Genomic DNA, 20,685 nt, shown 5'->3' with positions numbered 1-20,685 from the left:
TATCAGGCGCTGTCTCTGTGTACACTGCTGTGTTACTGCTCTCTGTTATCAGGCGCTGTCTCTGTGTACACTGCTGTGTTACTGCTCTCTGTTATCAGGCGCTGTCTCTGTGTACACTGCTGTGTTACTGCTCTCTGTTATCAGGCGCTGTCTCTGTGTATACTGCTGTGTTACTGCTCTCTGTTATCAGGCGCTGTCTCTGTGTACACTGCTGTGTTACTGCTCTCTGTTATCAGGCGCTGTCTCTGTGTACACTGCTGTGTTACTGCTCTCTGTTATCAGGCGCTGTCTCTGTGTACACTGCTGTGTAACTGCTCTCTGTTATCAGGTGCTGTCTCTGTGTATACTGCTGTGTTACTGCTCTCTGTTATCAGGCGCTGTCTCTGTGTACACTGCTGTGTTACTGCTCTCTGTTATCAGGCGCTGTCTCTGTGTACACTGCTGTGTTACTGCTCTCTGTTATCAGGCGCTGTCTCTGTGTACACTGCTGTGTTACTGCTCTCTGTTATCAGGCGCTGTCTCTGTGTACACTGCTGTGTAACTGCTCTCTGTTATCAGGCGCTGTCTCTGTGTACACTGCTGTGTTACTGCTCTCTGTTATCAGGCGCTGTCTCTGTGTATACTGCTGTGTAACTGCTCTCTGTTATCAGGCGCTGTCTCTGTGTACACTGCTGTGTTACTGCTCTCTGTTATCAGGCGCTGTCTCTGTGTACACTGCTGTGTAACTGCTCTCTGTTATCAGGCGCTGTCTCTGTGTATACTGCTGTGTAACTGCTCTCTGTTATCAGGCGCTGTCTCTGTGTACACTGCTGTGTTACTGCTCTCTGTTATCAGGCGCTGTCTCTGTGTACACTGCTGTGTTACTGCTCTCTGTTATCAGGCGCTGTCTCTGTGTACACTGCTGTGTTACTGCTCTCTGTTATCCGGAGCTGTCTCTGTGTACACTGCTGTGTTACTGCTCTCTGTTATCCGGCGCTGTCTCTGTGTACACTGCTGTGTTACTGCTCTCTGTTATCAGGCGCTGTCTCTGTGTACACTGCTGTGTTACTGCTCTCTGTTATCAGGCGCTGTCTCTGTGTACACTGCTGTGTTACTGCTCTCTGTTATCAGGCGCTGTCTCTGTGTACACTGCTGTGTTACTGCTCTCTGTTATCAGGCGCTGTCTCTGTGTACACTGCTGTGTTACTGCTCTCTGTTATCAGGCGCTGTCTCTGTGTACACTGCTGTGTTACTGCTCTCTGTTATCAGGCGCTGTCTCTGTGTACACTGCTGTGTTACTGCTCTCTGTTATCAGGCGCTGTCTCTGTGTACACTGCTGTGTTACTGCTCTCTGTTATCAGGCGCTGTCTCTGTGTACACTGCTGTGTTACTGCTCTGCGCTGTCTCTGTGTACACTGCTGTGTTACTGCTCTCTGTTATCAGGCGCTGTCTCTGTGTACACTGCTGTATTACTGCTCTCTGTTATCAGGTGCTGTCTCTGTGTACACTGCTGTGTTACTGCTCTCTGTTATCAGGTGCTGTCTCTGTGTATACTGCTGTGTTACTGCTCTCTGTTATCAGGCGCTGTCTCTGTGTATACTGCTGTGTTACTGCTCTCTGTTATCAGGCGCTGTCTCTGTGTACACTGCTGTGTTACTGCTCTCTGTTATCAGGCGCTGTCTCTGTGTATACTGCTGTGTTACTGCTCTCTGTTATCAGGCGCTGTCTCTGTGTATACTGCTGTGTTACTGCTCTCTGTTATCAGGCGCTGTCTCTGTGTACACTGCTGTATTACTGCTCTCTGTTATCAGGTGCTGTCTCTGTGTACACTGCTGTGTTACTGCTCTCTGTTATCAGGCGCTGTCTCTGTGTATACTGCTGTGTTACTGCTCTCTGTTATCAGGCGCTGTCTCTGTGTATACTGCTGTGTTACTGCTCTCTGTTATCAGGCGCTGTCTCTGTGTATACTGCTGTGTTACTGCTCTCTGTTATCAGGCGCTGTCTCTGTGTACACTGCTGTATTACTGCTCTCTGTTATCAGGTGCTGTCTCTGTGTACACTGCTGTGTTACTGCTCTCTGTTATCAGGCGCTGTCTCTGTGTATACTGCTGTGTTACTGCTCTCTGTTATCAGGCGCTGTCTCTGTGTATACTGCTGTGTTACTGCTCTCTGTTATCAGGCGCTGTCTCTGTGTACACTGCTGTATTACTGCTCTCTGTTATCAGGCGCTGTCTCTGTGTACACTGCTGTGTTACTGCTCTCTGTTATCAGGCGCTGTCTCTGTGTATACTGCTGTGTTACTGCTCTCTGTTATCAGGCGCTGTCTCTGTGTATACTGCTGTGTTACTGCTCTCTGTTATCAGGCGCTGTCTCTGTGTACACTGCTGTGTTACTGCTCTCTGTTATCAGGCGCTGTCTCTGTGTATACTGCTGTGTTACTGCTCTCTGTTATCAGGCGCTGTCTCTGTGTATACTGCTGTGTTACTGCTCTCTGTTATCAGGTGCTGTCTCTGTGTACACTGCTGTGTTACTGCTCTCTGTTATCAGGCGCTGTCTCTGTGTATACTGCTGTGTTACTGCTCTCTGTTATCAGGCGCTGTCTCTGTGTATACTGCTGTGTTACTGCTCTCTGTTATCAGGCGCTGTCTCTGTGTACACTGCTGTATTACTGCTCTCTGTTATCAGGTGCTGTCTCTGTGTACACTGCTGTGTTACTGCTCTCTGTTATCAGGCGCTGTCTCTGTGTATACTGCTGTGTTACTGCTCTCTGTTATCAGGCGCTGTCTCTGTGTATACTGCTGTGTTACTGCTCTCTGTTATCCGGAACTGTGTGTATTGCTGGCAGGCTGAGTATTTGTGTACTGTCCCTTTAAGAGAGGATCGGTGCCAGTCCTAGCAGCTCAGGCTGAGGTCTGTGTCTTCCTCATTCCTCAGTCACATACACAGCGACAGCAGCACTGCCCTCCCTTCTCCGAGAGCCACCGTGTGGTGAGTGCCCACCTGTGCCCAGCACCTCACCGTGTATATATGTGTGTGTGTGTGTGTGTGTGTGTGTGTGTGTGTGTGTGTGTGTGTGTGTGTGTAAAATATATATATATAATGTGTGTGTTGTACTTACTCCAAGTTCTGTATAACATATATAACAATATATCACAGGGGCTGTGCACGGACTGGCTGACAATATACACAGTGGGGATTTACAGTCCGCCAGCTCCCCGGCACCGGACCCCTAGTGTAATGCTGCGTACACACGGGGAGATTTGACATATATTGTATGCTGATCTCACAGGTTTTTACCTTGCGATCCTGATGCGGCTCCAGCACAGATGGAACCCGATAGACAGGGCAGCGATGACTATAGTGCAGATTGTATGGTGCAGAGATCTCACAGTGTGTACAAGCGTGCGGATCATTGGTCACCAGCAAGTTGCTAGACATGCATTTAGGTCAACAGGGTCATTAGGGCGACATGGGAAAGAACGCCAGTGGGAAAAAGTCTACTTTTTTTTTTTAAACCCTTATGTCGACACAGTCAACATAAACACTAAAACGTACCCTCGCACGGCTCGCTGCAATCGCCATGCTTCGGGCACACTATTCTACCACCGCACCCTAGTGGATGGTAGGGCATGAAATACCGCCTGTCGGCACATGTCGGCTCAGAAAACGGTAAAAACAAAACCTTGTCGATCTTACTGTGTGTTGGCCTATCTGCATGTTGATCTAAACTGATGTCGACCTATCTGCATGTCGACCTACTTGGTGGTGACCCAGTCACCGTATCTCGTGTTCACACCATTAGAATCTGCAAGAAATTGGGGTCCCGTGCATTCATCAGTACATATCCACTGTGTATAGTGTGAGCGCCGAGCCCCTGTGATTTGTAGATACAAGCCCAATACTAGGGATGTATAGTGTACCTTATCTTCTGTCTGCTGTATCCTATAACTGCCCCCTACTGACTCCGTGACTGCTTACATGTTACCCCCTCTACCCCCTGACAGGTACACACTGATATGTCCTGCAGATTATTACATTACTGCAGAACATCGCTCTGTCCCATCTACCCCCTGACAGGTACATAGTGATATATCCTGCAGATTATTACATTACTGACCTCTCTAGTGACCTGCAGAACATCGCTCTGTCCCATCTACCCAGTGACAGGTACATAGTGATATATCCTGCAGATTATTACATTACTGCAGAACATTGCTCTGTCCCATCTACCCCCTGACAGGTACACAGTGATATATCCTGCAGATTATTACATTACTGACCTCCCTAGTGACCTGCTGAACATTGCTCTGTCCCATCTACCCCCTGACAGGTACATAGTGATATATCCTGCAGATTATTACATTACTGACCTCCCTAGTGATCTGCAGAACATCGCTCTGTCCCATCTACCCCCTGACAGGTACATAGTGATATATCCTGCAGATTATTACATTACTGACCTCTCTAGTGACATGCAGAACATCGCTCTGTCCCACCTCCCCCCTGACAGGTACATAGTGATATGTCCTGCAGATTATTACATTACTGACCTCTAGTGATCTGCAGAACATCGCTCTGTCCCATCTACCCCCTGACAGGTACATAGTGATATATCCTGCAGATTATTACATTACTGCAGAACATCGCTCTGTCCTATCTACCCCCTGACAGGTACACACTGATATGTCCTGCAGATTATTACATTACTGCAGAACATCGCTCTGTCCCATCTACCCCCTGACAGGTACATAGTGATATATCCTGCAGATTATTACATTACTGACCTCTCTAGTGACCTGCAGAACATCGCTCTGTCCCATCTACCCAGTGACAGGTACATAGTGATATATCCTGCAGATTATTACATTACTGCAGAACATTGCTCTGTCCCATCTACCCCCTGACAGGTACACAGTGATATATCCTGCAGATTATTACATTACTGACCTCCCTAGTGACCTGCTGAACATTGCTCTGTCCCATCTACCCCCTGACAGGTACATAGTGATATATCCTGCAGATTATTACATTACTGACCTCCCTAGTGATCTGCAGAACATCGCTCTGTCCCATCTACCCCCTGACAGGTACATAGTGATATATCCTGCAGATTATTACATTACTGACCTCTCTAGTGACATGCAGAACATCGCTCTGTCCCACCTCCCCCCTGACAGGTACATAGTGATATGTCCTGCAGATTATTACATTACTGACCTCTAGTGATCTGCAGAACATCGCTCTGTCCCATCTACCCCCTGACAGGTACATAGTGATATATCCTGCAGATTATTACATTACTGCAGAACATCGCTCTGTCCTATCTACCCCCTGACAGGTACATAGTGATATAGCCTGCAGATTATTACATTACTGCAGAACATCGCTCTGTCCCATCTACCCCTGACAGGTACATAGTGATATATCCTGCAGATTATTACATTACTGACCTCTCTAGTGACCTGCAGAACATCGCTCTGTCCCATCTACCCCCTGACAGGTACATAGTGATATATCCTGCAGATTATTACATTACTGCAGAACATCGCTCTGTCCTATCTACCCCCTGACAGGTACATAGTGATATATCCTGCAGATTATTACATTACTGCAGAACATCGCTCTGTCCCATCTACCCCTGACAGGTACATAGTGATATATCCTGCAGATTATTACATTACTGACCTCTCTAGTGACCTGCAGAACATCGCTCTGTCCTATCTACCCCCTGACAGGTACATAGTGATATATCCTGCAGATTATTACATTACTGCAGAACATCGCTCTGTCCCATCTACCCCCTGACAGGTACATAGTGATATATCCTGCAGATTATTACATTACTGACCTCTCTAGTGACCTGCAGAACATCGCTCTGTCCCATCTACCCCCTGACAGGTACATAGTGATATATCCTGCAGATTATTACATTACTGACCTCCCTAGTGACCTGCAGAACATCGCTCTGTCCCATCTACCCCCTGACAGGTACATAGTGATATATCCTGCAGATTATTACATTACTGACCTCCCTAGTGACCTGCAGAACATCGCTCTGTCCCATCTACCCCCTGACAGGCACATAGTGATATATCCTGCAGATTATTACATTACTGACCTAGTGACCTGCAGAACATCGCTCTGTCCCATCTACCCCCTGACAGGTACATAGTGATATATCCTGCAGATTATTACATTACTGCAGAACATCGCTCTGTCCCATCTACCCCCTGACAGGTACATAGTGATATATCCTGCAGATTATTACATTACTGCAGAACATCGCTCTGTATTCCTGGTCCTGGGTTATTTCCCCCAGACTGATGTAATTTGCATCGCGTCCTGGGTGGATCGCTCTGCTGCGTTACCTCTGGTGCTTGCTCATTGCGATGGGTCATTCACCACATGGGTATAAGGCATAGGGGCCCATTTATCAGTACCGGCCACCTCCCCCATAGGTTACTATGGGGGATGCAAAGCTGCCCAATGTATCCACATCGGGCATCAGTGCTTCGCATCCCTGGGCATTCGCCATTATGAGATGACGGTAGCTTATGGGCTACACACGGGGGGGGGGATCAGCACTAACAGCGCATGTGCAGACCCCCGGCGCCCGGCTTAGCACATCGCAGGGACGGGGTCCTTTCGGAGCCCTGTCCCTGCACCTGGGGGGTGGCCCGTACTGACACTAGTTACTGGCAGATAGTGTGCAGCTGCTGACGTCTGTGCGTGCGCGCGTGTGTGTATGTGTGTGAGAGGTGTGTGTGTGTGTGTGTGTGTGTGTGTGAGAGGTGTATGTGTGTGTGTGTGTGAGAGGTGTGCCTCCGTCATGTCTTGTAGGAACATGCAGGAGATCTGTTTCCTGCACATTATTTTGCATCTACTAAGAGGTGATGAGCGGAGACACCAGCGCGTAGCCTCATTCAGTGAACATGGGCCCCTTCAGCTAACAAACACCATTAATAATGCAGCAGCCGCTCCGTCACATGACAACAATGGCGCAGGTGTTGGCCGCGTAGGAACATGTTTATAAAGCAGCCTTGGACGTACCGGGCCAGGCACCGTACTCCAGCTATAAAGTTACTGGATAACCCCATAAACCATAAAGGAGAGAATGTGACCGGCGAATGTTGCGTGACTAGTCTGCAGTGCAGTGTGACCCTCCCCAGGCTGCCTCCTGCACTGTGTATTGTGTACCGACTGGTTCCCTCCAGGTCCTGTGATCTCCTTGCACGGAGCTTTCCTTGTGCACGCAGGGCTGGGGGCACCCGAAGAAAGCACTACCCCTGCATCGCTGACTGCTGATTGGTCCATAGTGGCGCGTGGATCCATTTAGAAATTGGCATACCATTTCTCAAACTTTTGATAACCCCCCTCCCCCAAAAATTATAAATGTGAGCACCTACGAGTCAGTCTAACGCCGCAGTGTTGGTGCAGAAATGGCCGCATAGTGCGGTGTTCTGCAAATCTACACATTGGAGTGAGACTCTGGGCCTTATTCTAGTTCACTCTTTCTGACAAAATCCTTCTTAGATGGACAAAACCATGTGCACTGCAGGTGGGGCAGATGTAACATGTGCAGAGAGAGTTAGATTTGGGTGAGTTATTTTGTTTCTGTGCAGGGTAAATACTGACTGCTTTATTTTTACACTGCAATATAGATCTCACTTTGAAGTAAAACCCCACCCAAATCTAATTCTCTCTGCACAAGTTACATCTGCCCCCCTGCAGTGCACATGGTTCTGTCCATCTAAGAAGGAATTTGTCAGGAAGAGTGAACTAGAATAAGGCCCTCTGTAACCGCCACATTCCAGGATCCTGCACGGAACAGCCTGATCAGGCCCAGACCTGCACGCTGTATGGCCGGTGTGTGGCTCAGGCTGGGAGCTGTATGGCCGGTGTGTGGCTCAGGCTGGGAGCTGTATGGCCGGTGTGTGGCTCGGGCTGGGAGCTGTATGGCCGGTGTGTGGCTCGGGCTGGGAGCTGTATGGCCGGTGTGTGGCTCAGGCTGGGAGCTGTATGGCCGGTGTGTGGCTCAGGCTGGGAGCTGTATGGCCGGTGTGTGGCTCAGGCTGGGAGCTGTATGGCCGGTGTGTGGCTCAGGCTGGGAGCTGTATGGCCGGTGTGTGGCTCAGGCTGGGAGCTGTATGGCCGGTGTGTGGCTCAGGCTGGGAGCTGTATGGCCGGTGTGGCTCAGGCTGGGAGCTGTAGTCATTGGCTGTGCTGTGTAGTAGTGCCAGTCGAATTATCGACCACACTTAGGTAGACAGTCATTATGTCAACACCTTTGGGTTGACAGGGGGGAAGGTCGACAGGTGTCTAGGTCAACATAGGACAAGGTCGACATAGCGTTAAGTCGTCATGATTCAGGTCGGAAGGTCGACATGCTTTTCTTTTACTTTTTTTTTGTGCCGACAGGCGGTATTTCATGCCCTACCATCCACTAGGGCATGGTGGTCGAACACAATAGTGGCCCGAAGCGAGCAATGCAAGGGACTGCGGTTGCCTTCCAACTGTGTAGACTCGACATTCGGGTAATAAAACAATGTCGGCCTTCCGACCTAAACCCATGTCGACCTTGTCCTATGTCGACCTAGACACCTGTCGACCTCTCCCCCTGTCGATCCATCGGTGTCGGCCTAATGACTGTCGACCTTAGTGTCGTCGATTAAAACGATCCACACCCGTCACAGGTGGGCGACCCTCAGAATCTGCTCAGTATCTCAGTACACAGTGCCGCCTGTTATGTGTACTGTGTTTAGTTCTCAGGATCTGCTCAGTATCTCAGTGTCTCAGTATCTCAGTGCCGCCTGTTATGTGTACTGTGTTTAGTTCTCAGGATCTGCTCAGTATCTCAGTGTCTCAGTATCTCAGTGCCGCCTGTTATGTGTACTGTGTTTAGTTCTCAGGATCTGCTCAGTATCTCAGTACACAGTGCCGCCTGTTATGTGTACTGTGTTTAGTTCTCAGGATCTGCTCAGTATCTCAGTGTCTCAGTATCTCAGTGCCGCCTGTTATGTGTACTGTGTTTAGTTCTCAGGATCTGCTCAGTGTCTCAGTGTCTCAGTATCTCAGTGCCGCCTGTTATGTGTACTGTGTTTAGTTCTCAGGATCTGCTCAGTATCTCAGTACACAGTGCCGCCTGTTATGTGTACTGTGTTTAGTTCTCAGGATCTGCTCAGTATCTCAGTGTCTCAGTATCTCAGTGCCGCCTGTTATGTGTACTGTGTTTAGTTCTCAGGATCTGCTCAGTGTCTCAGTGTCTCAGTATCTCAGTGCCGCCTGTTATGTGTACTGTGTTTAGTTCTCAGGATCTGCTCAGTATCTCAGTACACAGTGCCGCCTGTTATGTGTACTGTGTTTAGTTCTCAGGATCTGCTCAGTGTCTCAGTGTCTCAGTACACAGTGCCGCCTGTTATGTGTACTGTGTTTAGTTCTCAGGATCTGCTCAGTGTCTCAGTATCTCAGTATCTCAGTGCCGCCTGTTATGTGTACTGTGTTTAGTTCTCAGGATCTGCTCAGTATCTCAGTACACAGTGCCGCCTGTTATGTGTACTGTGTTTAGTTCTCAGGATCTGCTCAGTATCTCAGTACACAGTGCCGCCTGTTATGTGTACTGTGTTTAGTTCTCAGGATCTGCTCAGTATCTCAGTGTCTCAGTATCTCAGTGCCGCCTGTTATGTGTACTGTGTTTAGTTCTCAGGATCTGCTCAGTATCTCAGTGCCGCCTGTTATGTGTACTGTGTTTAGTTCTCAGGATCTGCTCAGTATCTCAGTGTCTCAGTACACAGTGCCGCCTGTTATGTGTACTGTGTTTAGTTCTCAGGATCTGCTCAGTATCTCAGTATCTCAGTGCCGCCTGTTATGTGTATTGTGTTTAGTTCTCAGGATCTGCTCAGTATCTCAGTGCCGCCTGTTATGTGTACTGTGTTTAGTTCTCAGGATCTGCTCAGTATCTCAGTGCCGCCTGTTATGTGTACTGTGTTTAGTTCTCAGGATCTGCTCAGTATCTCAGTACACAGTGCCGCCTGTTATGTGTACTGTGTTTAGTTCTCAGGATCTGCTCAGTATCTCAGTGTCTCAGTACACAGTGCCGCCTGTTATGTGTACTGTGTTTAGTTCTCAGGATCTGCTCAGTATCTCAGTATCTCAGTGCCGCCTGTTATGTGTATTGTGTTTAGTTCTCAGGATCTGCTCAGTATCTCAGTGCCGCCTGTTATGTGTACTGTGTTTAGTTCTCAGGATCTGCTCAGTATCTCAGTGCCGCCTGTTATGTGTACTGTGTTTAGTTCTCAGGATCTGCTCAGTATCTCAGTACACAGTGCCGCCTGTTATGTGTACTGTGTTTAGTTCTCAGGATCTGCTCAGTATCTCAGTATCTCAGTGCCGCCTGTTATGTGTACTTTGCTTAGTTCTCAGGATCTGTCATTCTCCAGGCTGCAGGGTACAGATTTGCTGGCGGGCGCTATGCCCATGTCAGATGGCATTATTAACGCTGACACCCAACTCTGCTCAGCCTGGAAGCTGCAGCCATGCATCCTCACTGACACCCCCCGTATAAGCACCCGCCCTGTATACAGGGCCGGCTCTACCACTAGGCAGCTGCCTAGGGTGCCGGGATCTGGGGGGGGGGGGGGGGGTGCCACCAAGTCTACCTATCAAGGATGTCTTACGATCCTTGCTGTACTTAATGCAGGTGGACACCTCACCTCCATACTTTCTCTTGAGGCATACTTTCCTACTGTTTCCTACTGTGCAGGGATAGCAGGGGACTTGCCCACCTTCCTGGGGGGGCTGGGAGGATCGCTCAACTTTTGGGAGGCTCCCTGCCATTCCTGAATGTTATGCAAGTATGCATTAAGGGGTTGGAAAATGATTATTGGTGGCAGTATGGGGGGGGGGGGGGCGGCAGTGGGTTGAAGTTCTGCCTAGGGTGCTGAGAAGCCTTACGGCCCTGCCTGTATGAGCACACGCCCTGTATGAGCACACGCCCTGTATGAGCACACGCCCTGTATGAGCACACGCCCTGTATGAGCACACGCCCTGTATGAGCACACCGCCCTGTATGAGCACACCCCCCTGTATGAGCACACCGCCCTGTATGAGCACACCGCCCTGTATGAGCACACGCCCTGTATAAGCACACCCCCTGTATAAGCACACGCCCTGTATGAGCACACCGCCCTGTATGAGCACACCGCCCTGTTTGAGCACACCGCCCTGTATGAGCACACCCCCCTGTATGAGCACACCCCCCTGTATGAGCACACCCCCCTGTATGAGCACACCCCCCTGTATGAGCACACGCCCTGTATGAGCACACCCCCCTGTATGAGCACACGCCCTGTATGAGCACACCCCCCTGTATGAGCACACCGCCCTGTATGAGCACACCCCCCTGTATGAGCACACCCCCCTGTATGAGCACACGCCCTGTATGAGCACACGCCCTGTATGAGCACACGCCCTGTATGAGCACACGCCCTGTATGAGCACACGCCCTGTATGAGCACACGCCCTGTATGAGCACACGCCCTGTATGAGCACACGCCCTGTATGAGCACACGCCCTGTATGAGCACACGCCCTGTATGAGCACACCCCCCTGTATGAGCACACCCCCCTGTATGAGCACACCCCCCTGTATGAGCACACGCCCTGTATGAGCACACGCCCTGTATGAGCACACCCCCCTGTATGAGCACACGCCCTGTATGAGCACACCCCCCTGTATGAGCACACCCCCCTGTATGAGCACACCCCCCTGTATGAGCACACCCCCCTGTATGAGCACACCCCCTGTATGAGCACACCCCCTGTATAAGCGGCTTGTGTAGGGTGGAATGTAATGTGTGTGTGACTGGCGGGAGTGCTGCTGCGTGTCCGCTGTGACCACACAAAATACATTCCGCAGCATCCATGTTATACATAGGGCTACACCCTTTGTCCGTATTACCGGGCGGGTGACCAGGGCTCGGGGGCACCTGTCAGTTATTCAGTTGTTTATTTTTTTCTGGTAAATGCATCAAAACACTATTGTTTTACCCCCCCCCCCCTCCTCCTCTCTGCCCCGGCACCTTGTGCCCTCACCTGGCACCCCTCATCTCTGCCCCGAAATCTTGTGCCCTCACCTGGCACCCCTCCTCTCTGCCCCAGCATATTGTGCCCTCACCTGGCACCCCTCCTCTGCCCGACACCTTGGACCCCTCTTCACTGCCCTGTCACCTCATGCCCTCATCTGGGGCCCATCCTCTCTGCCCTGACATCTTGTGCCCTCACCTGGCACACCTTCCTCTCTGCCCTGGCACCTTGTGCCCTCACCTGGCACCCCTTCCTCTCTGCCCCGGCACCTTGTGCCCTCACCTGGGACCCCCTCCTCTCTGCCCTGACACCTTGTGCCCTTTCCTCTCTGCCACGACACCTCGTTCCCTCACCTGGTTGCCCCTCCTCTCTGCCCCAGCACCTCGTGCCCTCACCTGGCACCCCCCTTCCTCTCTGCCCCGGCACCTGGCACCCCCCTCCTCTCTTCCCCGGCACCTTGTGCCCTCACCTGGCACCCCTCCTCATAGGAGCTGTATAAATGTATTTGTTTCTATGATGTCTTTGTGCTGTGTGCGGATAACCAGACAGTGACACCAGATTTCTGGTCGCTGGATTTCCCCAACATAAACACTGACGGGCAGACCTTGCGCTGTGTATGGTGACTCGGCGAGCTGTGCCAAGCCACACGTAACATAATACACCTGGTGTAACCAGTCAGATCGGTGTCTGCCAGGGAGACATCTGTGATACGGGGACAATGTTCCCCCTGCGGTGAGCGCTCATTTATATTACAGCACACTCGGGGTTTCTTTGTCCTGTATATAAGCTTAGTCATACCCCATGTGATACAGTATATTAACCAGTAATATTAGGCATGGAGTAGTGCACCCTGGGTAATTGTGCCACCATTGGTCTGTGAGGCTGGGTAGAAGGGTCCTATGGTGTTGCAGTAAGGGATCAGTGAGGTGAATGGTTTTCTGTGACAGGAGAGGTGGCCCGAGCTGGTGACTCAGGAGCTGGTTGTGTCCCGTCACCTCCCTCCTCCACCTTACTAGACAGCACCTGGGCTATTTGCATTGTTTGCAAGGCAAATATTGACAATGTGAAGCGAGGTGGAAAGTGACAGCGATGATCGGGGATGCATCTGGGGCCAAGTAGTGCAACCCAGTCATTGTCTCATTCTACTGCGTACCTAGTATACAGTATATATATTATATAATTAGTGTAGCCGTGCAAGTCTCTGATTTACAGACCATCATGTTTTCTATGTGTTGCTCAGCGAAGGTGTAATCAGCTAAGTGGTAACCGGAGCAGTACGTCGGCCATCTTGTTTTATAGGTCAGACATTGAGGCCATCAGGTGCCAGTGAGGAGCTATACTTTGTAATATCTGGTATCGGCTATTCTCACGTCGGCCATCTTGTTTCTTAGGTTAGACATGCATGCCGTTATGTACCAGTACAGGGCTATGTTATGGAGTGGGAACGGTTGGATGCGCTAGTATACAATTATAATATCATAAATTATGTAAAAGAAAAAGAAAACCTGGTCAGGTATGAAAAAGGGGAATAAGCAATTTTAATTTATGCAAAACAATAAACAATTGGTAAAATACAAGATTCTTTAAAAGACAATATGGACATGAGGTCAATAGTCACCCATTATGTTGTTAGAGTGGTGTGCCAGTCCTTGAAAGGAACCCCGGTGGGTTTTGTTGTGGGAGTCCAAGGAACGCAAAATGATTTGTAATCCAATTAGTTGGTTTTTGAGGAAGAGTGAGAATATTCTGGTGTTTCCACAGAGAATTGCCGGGCCTTTAGGAGGTGGCGTGCCTCCAGAGTAATCTGTATGCCACGGATGGTGGTAGTTGAACCAGTCCACTTGTTCTCCCAGTACAGCTCGTGATAAAACACTTTGGATTGAATTCCTTGGATATATCAAGTGCAAAGTTGGAATAGCGCTGGCAAGGGTTTCGCTGGCAAGAGTTCAAATGACCTTAAGTCCTTTTAAGAATAAACACCTACGCGTTTCGCTGTCTACAGCAGCTTTTTCAAGGTCACCTTGATAAAGGTGGCCAGGTTTGTGAGGGGAAGTCATGTGACATCAGCTCCGCTCCCGATAAGCCTGTTTTCTATCACAGCCGCTGAGTTAGTCCTGGGCTATCGGCAGGCTGCACACACTGGATATATAATTTGATGCGGAGCAGTTGCGAATGGATTTGCAGCTAATCGCAGCATTGGGATATTTTCACAAGGCGCGCTAAGCAATTCACAGGCTTGTATGTGGCGGGATCTCACTCTGGCAGGGAGGCATATGCCTGATAGCTGGTGTCAATAACTAATTAGTATCAAACTGATGGATAATAAGTGAAGTGCGCAGTTTACGTACTGTTTCCGTAAACGTACAACCTTTTACTCCGCGCTACGAGCGAACTAAAGCGTAGCGTCACGTGGCGAACCTTATTAGTGTTGCACACACCATATAACGATACCCTGATGGCGGTATCTAGTTCGCAGTACTTAGTACTTTGATATAAGTGATTACACCAGGTATAAATTCCTGTAAACCTTACCGCCTACTGCGAATGATTCATGAGACAGTATAAGTTCCGGAATAAGGGTACAAAGTCCTTAACCGTATATTTGAGTCCCTAGAGGACAGCAGGGGGTTACAGATAGGAATATATATGCAAATACCAGGATATACAGATCCAGTACAATACGAAATACTATCTAATTACAAAAAGGGGAAATACAGATATAAATACAATCAGCCACAATACAGATGCAAGGAAATGCACCGTTACCATCTTTCAACATGCGGGCGCAACTCGGTCCGAGCTCCCTGTATTCTATCCAGATTACAGCCCAGGAAGAAGGAAAAGTACAATGAGAGAGCTCCTAGGTTGTGCTTCACCTCTTATAGTGTCCAGGTAGAAGGGGCAGGGAGGGTCTCCATTGGTCAGATGATCAGGTGTCGCTTCTCTTAGATTGGTGCAGGGGATGCACCTCTGTGTCTTTGGGCCTTATTCTAGTTCACTCTTTCTGACAAAATCCTTCTTAGATGGACAGAACCATGTGCACTGCAGGGGGGCAGATGTAAAATGTGCAGAGAGAATTAGATTTGGGTGAGTTATTTTGTTTCTGTGCAGGGTAAATACTGGCTGCTTTATTTTAACACTGCAATAAAGATCTCTCTTTGAAGTAAAACCCCACCCAAATCTAATTCTCTCTGCACAAGTAACATCTGCCCCACCTGCAGTGCACATGGTTTTGTCCATCTAAGAAGGAATTTGTCAGAAAGAGTGAACCAAAATAACCCCCTTTGTCCCAAGGCATCATCATAGGGGTCATAACTCAAGCTGTAATGACTGGAATTTCCCAAGTACACTGTCCTTGTGGCAATGTGACTATGAAATATGTATTTGTTCCATAACTTCCAGCTGTTACAAGTTGCGTACTTTAGACCAGAGCGCTGCGCATGAGAGACGGAACACACAGATGCGAAATATGCATAGAAAAGATCGTGTTTTACCATTTAAACTATGTGCTGCGAATTAAAACCAAATGATCTATATTTTATTATTTGTGAGCGTGGGATATGAATTTATGTGTAGTCGTCCGGCTGCGCACGGGGTTCGCATTATTATTTCACCTGATTCCTATACTCCATTTGTGTAATTCTGCGAACCAAGATGGCGGCCAGACCAGTTTATTATGGTGTAGATGCAACTGGACTTTGACACTGGGCTACACAAATTAGCAACTGTCCAATCAGGCCCAATGTACATAGCAATAATAATGGTACATGGGAGCCTGTTATGTGGAATGTGTGGGGGGCGCACACATGGATTTTCTTGACCATGGATGACTGAGATTGGTGCATCTGACGGTCAGTCGGCAAGGGGGAAACCATTTCCCGTCCAGCATGAGGTACCAGCGGCTCTGTCAGGAGAATCCGGAGGGCAGGGAGTGGGCTTGGGTCACATATGGTGCTTTCTTTGGAACCATATTGGAGCGTAGGCTTGCAGAAGCGCTGGCATGGCTGCGGGACGTGGGTAATACGTTGCATTCTCTGGGTAGTGCTCAGGAGTCTGCCATGTTGCTGAGGCTATTCCACTTATCTACTACCCTTTCTGTGAGGTAATTCTTCCTCAGATTTCCCCTGTACCTTCCTCCCCCTAGTGTCAGTGCATGTCCTCGTGTTCTGTTGCACAAACCAGTGAGTACCAGTGAGATGGCATTGGGAAAGTACTAAGGGGAAGTGTCTGACATGTCCTCATGTGTGGTCTGTCACTGATGCTGAAGGCGCCTGTGTATTGCACCATCTGATCTCTTGCAGCATATCACCTATTACTTAGTGACCGGTCCACTAACAATACTGCAGTATAAGGAAGCCGTGTCCTCTGTGAATGACACCTTTACTGTATCCTTCTGCAATTCTCTGGCCTTACACCAGGGGGCCTACTTTCCACTGTTGCGGCCTAACTGAACTTCGATCTGCTGGATTATGGATCTGGCGCTGACACTGAATGGTTAATCTCCACATATATGCTGTAGATCTGTTCATTCGGTGATCACCATATAGGCAGCTTATTAGGAATCTACAACCTATATGTGCTACATCCGGGAATACTTGGGAGACTGGAACTTTAATAAGGAGGTGATTACAGTAAGTGTGGAGGGAGGGGCCTGTGTGAGTCACGTTTCGGTGAGAAGAGGTGACGGAGGGTAACAATTCCAGTTATTCCCTGGGAGTATTTATGTGCATGCCATCAGCGATGACACGTGTAATGTGTGACCAGTACACGGACATTACATGTAGCCGTGTTCTACCCTTCCTTCATCTGGTACTGCAATGAGTAGGGGGCTTCATCCTAGATAATGTACTGTGATTCTAACCTATGCTGCCGCACAGTGGTGTAAGTTCATACCAGTTGCCCGGAGGCAAGATAAATTTTGGTGCCCCCCAATAGCTCAATCAGTAAAGGTGGCCATACACACACAGATTTATCTTCAGATCTGGCTGGTTGGAACAAAATCCTGGTTATGGATGAGAGCAAATGACAGTTGACCATTTGCTTGGAAATGCTGGAAAACTGACAAACTGTCTCTCATCCATAACCATGTTTTTGTTCCAACCGGCCAGATCTGAAGATAAATCTTACTAGTGTATGGGTACCTTAAGGTGTCTGTCTCCAGTAAGACAGGTCATGGGTTCTAATACAGGGTGTGACACCTGCAAAAATGATGCTAGGAGGAGAAGTCAGCTACAGAAGTGATGGGAAGCGGTCATCTATTAGAATGAACTTAGGTCTACAGTCATTAGGTCGACCCCACTAGGTCGACTGGCAGGAAGGTCGACCTGACTTAAGGTCGACATGGGCCAAGGTCGACATGACTTAAGGTCGAATTTGCATAAAGGTCGACATGAGGAAGGTCGACTGGTCATAAGGTCGACATGGGGTTTTCACTGTTTTTTTGAGCCGACATGTGCCGACAGGCGGTATTTCATGCCCTACCATCCACTAGGGCGTGGTGGGAGAATAAAATAGTGTGCCGAGCGCAGCGAGGCACCGTGCCCGAAGCATCGCGAGCGAAGCGAGGGTCCGATTCTCATTGCCAACTGTGTCCATGTCGACTGTGTCGACATTCGGATCAAAAAACAGTGAAAAACCCATGTCGACCTTATGACCAGTCGACCTTCCTCATGTTGACCTTTATGCAAATTCGATCTTAAGTCATGTCGACCTTGGCCCATGTCGACCTTAAGTCAGGTCGACCTTCCTGCCAGTCGACCTAGTGGGGTCGATCTAATGACTGTAGACCTAAGTTCATTCTGACAGATGTACCGATTCCGAAGTGATAACGACGGCTTTCAATTAACTGATTCAAACTAGCAGGGGATGAGAGGGGGGCCCCCTTGGGAGCAGGAGCCCGGCGGCAGATGACTCCATTGCCTCCCAGAGTTCTGCTTCTGCTGCCGCAGGTGTCAGCGAGGTCTACAGCGCAATTTCCACTACGCTGGGATTCTTTCTTAAGGTCCAAAAAAAGCAACAGGAGTGCGTCGGGATACCCGGATATCCCAGCTGCCCAATACAGGCGTGGTACCGAGCACCCCCAGCACAGATGCCGGACAGCTGACCGGTCCCCTGTCCTGGTGGGTGTAGCGGACAGGCCGCACATTACCTGTGTGATGGAAACCTTGGATCTCTCCAATATGTCCCATAGCCCTCTGGTCTTATAGCCCGGTCTAGAGCATCACAGATAAGCTGCTCGGCCGGTATTTGTAAGAATTATGTTTTCTATCGAGAGATCGGAGCGGCCTGGGCTTCCTCTGAGGAGGTGGTGGGGGGGCAGCATATTCTGGGAATAAAAAGTCAGAGCTGGAGGTCAGAGGGCCCTGCTCGCAGGCTTACAGTATGTAAGGTTGGCAGGATGTGTGCGCTTATGTAACCTGATTTGTGGACTGCATGGAGGTAGCAGAGAGTTTGGCGGTTCTGTGAGTAATGTTCTTATAACACTCTGGGGAGAAGTATCGAGGCTGGAGAGAGGTGAGATAGTGTAAACCAATTGGCTCATAACTGACATTTGCAAACCCAGCCTGTAACATGGCAGTAAGGAGCTGATTGGTGCTTTTATCTCTCCCCAACGTTTGATGCATTTCCCCCATAACAGCGAGAGGTAACTCGCCCCACAGCAGCAGAGGAATGAGGAAGCGATCCCGGTTTTCCTTCCCCCTTACTTGGCCGGTGGGTCCTTCACTTATGTATTGGGCAGAAGTAATGCTGGCAGATAGAGGAAGTGGGTGTGTAATGGGGAATTGGGCATCCTGTAATGTACACGTGGTGTCATATCTGTGTAACCAGTGATTCATAATGTCGTGTTGCTTAGGTAAACAAAATAATCTGGTAATAGAAGGAATAACACCTAGTATTGTTACTTACCTGTAGTACCTGGCGTCATGCAGAACATCGCTCTATTAGAGAGTCCGCTTTACTGCCCATACTGTGATGGCACTAGTGACCTGCAGAACATCGCTCTGTCCTATATACCCCCTGACAGGTACATAGTGATATATCCTGCAGATTATTACATTACTGACCTCTCTAGTGACCTGCAGAACATCACTCTGTCCCATCTACCCCCTGACAGGTACATAGTGATATATCCTGCAGATTATTACATTACTGACCTCTAGTGATCTGCAGAACATCGCTCTGTCCCATCTACCCCCTGACAGGTACACAGTGATATATCCTGCAGAGTATTACATTACTGACCTAGTGACCTGCAGAACATCGCTCTGTCCCATCTACCCCCCGACAGGTACACAGTGATATATCCTGCAGATTATTACATTACTGACCTCTCTAGTGACCTGCAGAACATCACTCTGTCCCATCTACCCCCTGACAGGTACATAGTGATATATCCTGCAGATTATTACATTACTGACCTCCCTAGTGACCTGCAGAACATCGCTCTGTCCCATCTACCCCCTGACAGGTACATAGTGATATATCCTGCAGATTATTACATTACTGACCTCTAGTGATCTGCAGAACATCGCTCTGTCCCATCTACCCCCTGACAGGTACATAGTGATATATCCTGTAGATTATTACATTACTGACCTCCCTAGTGATCTGCAGAACATCGCTCTGTCCCTTCTACCCCCTGACAGGTACACAGTGATATATCCTGCAGATTATTACATTACTGACCTCCCTAGTGACCTGCAGAACATCGCTCTGTCCCATCTACCCCCTGACAGGTACACAGTGATATATCCTGCAGATTATTACATTACTGACCTCTAGTGACCTGCAGAACATCACTCTGTCCCATCTACCCCCTGACAGGTACATAGTGATATATCCTGCAGATTATTACATTACTGACCTCTAGTGATCTGCAGAACATCGCTCTGTCCCATCTACCCCCTGACAGGTACATAGTGATATATCCTGTAGATTATTACATTACTGACCTCCCTAGTGATCTGCAGAACATCGCTCTGTCCCTTCTACCCCCTGACAGGTACACAGTGATATATCCTGCAGATTATTACATTACTGACCTCCCTAGTGACCTGCAGAACATCGCTCTGTCCCATCTACCCCCTGACAGGTACATAGTGATATATCCTGTAGATTATTACATTACTGACCTCTCTAGTGACCTGCAGAACATCACTCTGTCCCATCTACCCCCTGACAGGTACATAGTGATATATCCTGCAGATTATTACATTACTGACCTCTAGTGATCTGCAGAACATCGCTCTGTCCCATCTACCCCCTGACAGGTACATAGTGATATATCCTGTAGATTATTACATTACTGACCTCCCTAGTGATCTGCAGAACATCGCTCTGTCCTATATACCCCCTGACAGGTACATAGTGATATATCCTGCAGATTATTACATTACTGACCTCTCTAGTGACCTGCAGAACATCGCTCTGTCCCATCTACCCCCTGACAGGTACATAGTGATATATCCTGCAGATTATTACACTACTGACCTCCTAGTGACCTGCAGAACATCGCTCTGTCCTATCTACCCCCTGACAGGTACATAGTGATATATGCTGCAGATTATTACATTACTGACCTCTCTAGTGACCTGCAGAACATTGCTCTGTCCCATCTACCCCCTGA

The 20,685-nt window shown here is 48.9% G+C and overlaps 1 protein-coding gene across 6 annotated transcripts in view; it reads left to right on the top strand.

Moving 5' to 3' along the window:
• The window catches only part of SEMA4A (semaphorin 4A), a 96,751-nt gene that overhangs the window by 57,305 nt on the left and 18,761 nt on the right, over positions 1–20,685 (top strand). The window contains exon 1 of one of the 6 annotated variants that reach the window (XM_083166401.1): positions 2,866–2,967. The exons of the other annotated variants lie outside the window; for them this stretch is intronic. The gene's annotated coding sequence lies outside the window, so the exon portion shown is untranslated. Of the gene's footprint in view, positions 1–2,865; positions 2,968–20,685 lie in introns of those variants that run through there. 6 annotated transcript variants of the gene reach the window in all.

Source organism: Crinia signifera, chromosome 12, assembly GCF_055691185.1.
Source record: "Crinia signifera chromosome 12, ASM5569118v1, whole genome shotgun sequence".
In the NCBI taxonomy this organism is placed as follows: domain Eukaryota; kingdom Metazoa; phylum Chordata; class Amphibia; order Anura; family Myobatrachidae; genus Crinia; species Crinia signifera.
The sequence above is the reverse complement of the archived record's forward strand: the minus strand, read 5'-3'. Positions and strand labels throughout refer to the sequence as shown.